This window comes from Schistocerca piceifrons, chromosome 4 (assembly GCF_021461385.2).
Source record: "Schistocerca piceifrons isolate TAMUIC-IGC-003096 chromosome 4, iqSchPice1.1, whole genome shotgun sequence".
In the NCBI taxonomy this organism is placed as follows: Eukaryota; Metazoa; Arthropoda; class Insecta; order Orthoptera; family Acrididae; genus Schistocerca; species Schistocerca piceifrons.
The window spans coordinates 131,017,095-131,019,000 of record NC_060141.1 but is presented as its reverse complement, the minus strand read 5'-3'; the positions used below and the strand labels follow the sequence as shown (position 1 = coordinate 131,019,000).

The window sequence follows — 1,906 nt, the reverse complement described above, 5'->3', positions numbered from 1 at the left end:
GATGATTTCACGAATATATATGACAAAAAATTAACTGTTTGTGTAGGGACGTATCGAAAAAATTAATTTCCCTTTATTCGTGAAATTATCTTTGAAATTATGAAAAAGTCGTACAAAAATGTTTTCATAATGTACAAACGCGTAATTATAGCATTCAGATTGAGAAACATTATCCCCGATAAAAAACTTCCTGGCAGATTAAAACTGTATGCCGGACCGAGACTCGAACTCGGGACCTTTGCCTTTCGCGGGCAAGTGCTCTACCGACTGAGCTACCCAAGCACGACTCACGCCCCGTCCTCACAGCTTAATTCCACCAGTACCTCGTCTCCTACCTTGCCCGCGAAAGGCAAAGGTCCCGAGTTCGAGTCTCGGTCCGGCACACAGTTTTAATCTGCCAGGAAGTTTCAATTCAGCGCACACTCCGCTTTAGAGTGAAAATTTCATTCTATGATCCCCGATAGTTTCGGCGCACGCTGGGCGCAGCTGCTTCGTGTGTCTATGGCAACACCTTTTCATATCTCTGTTGACAGCTATCGTTTGCGCTTACAGCATCATGGTTGAAAGCTGTCAAAAGCGCTGTCAGATATTAGGGACTTGCTTAACCTGACTCGCCTCTAGGAGTATCTTACTAATAAAGAGTAAATGTACACTCCTGGAAATTGAAATAAGAACACCGTGAATTCATTGTCCCAGGAAGGGGAAACTTTATTGACACATTCCTGGGGTCAGTTACATCACATGATCACACTGACAGAACCACAGGCACATAGACACAGGCAACAGAGCATGCACAATGTCGACACTAGTACAGTGTATATCCACCTTTCGCAGCAATGCAGGCTGCTATTCTCCCATGGAGACGATCGTAGAGATGCTGGATGTAGTACTGTGGAACGGCTTGCCATGCCATTTCCACCTGGCGCCTCAGTTGGACCAGCGTTCGTGCTGGACGTGCAGACCGCGTGAGACGACGCTTCATCCAGTCCCAAACATGCTCAATGGGGGACAGATCCGGAGATCTTGCTGGCCAGGGTAGTTGACTTACACCTTCTAGAGCACGTTGGGTGGCACGGGATACATGCGGACGTGCATTGTCCTGTTGGAACAGCAAGTTCCCTTGCCGGTCTAGGAATGGTAGAACGATGGGTTCGATGACGGTTTGGATGTACCGTGCACTATTCAGTGTCCCCTCGACGATCACCAGTGGTGTACGGCCAGTGTAGGAGATCGCTCCCTACACCATGATGCCGGGTGTTGGCCCTGTGTGCCTCGGTCGTATACAGTCCTGATTGTGGCGCTCACCTGCACGGCTCCAAACACGCATACGACCATCATTGGCACCAAGGCAGAAGCGACTCTCATCGCTGAAGACGACACGTCTCCATTCGTCCCTCCATTCACGCCTGTCGCGACACCACTGGAGGCGGGCTGCACGATGTTGGGGCGTGAGCGGAAGACGGCCTAACGGTGTGCGGGACGGTAGCCCAGCTTCATGGAGACGGTTGCGAATGGTCCTCGCCGATACCCCAGGAGCAACAGTGTCCCTAATTTGCTGGGAAGTGGCGGTGCGGTCCCCTACGGCACTGCGTAGGATCCTACGGTCTTGGCGTGCATCCGTGCGTCGCTGCGGTCCGGTCCCAGGTCGACGGGCACGTGCACCTTCCGCCGACCACTGGCGACAACATCGATGTTCTGTGGAGACCTCACGCCCCACGTGTTGAGCAATTCGGCGGTACGTCCACCCGGCCTCCCGCATGCCCACTATACGCCCTCGCTCAAAGTCCGTCAACTGCACATACGGTTCACGTCCACGCTGTCGCGGCATGCTACCAGTGTTAAAGACTGCGATGGAGCTCCGTATGCCACGGCAAACTGGCTTGACACTGACGGCGGCGGTGCACAA

The 1,906-nt window shown here is 52.6% G+C and overlaps 1 non-coding gene across 1 annotated transcript; it reads right to left on the bottom strand.

Annotated features, from left to right (window-relative positions):
* Positions 1-208: 208 nt before the first annotated feature.
* Trnas-cga lies at positions 209-283 on the bottom strand. The gene has a single exon. It is a non-coding gene; the product is annotated as a tRNA-Ser (tRNA).
* Positions 284-1,906: the final 1,623 nt, after the last annotated feature.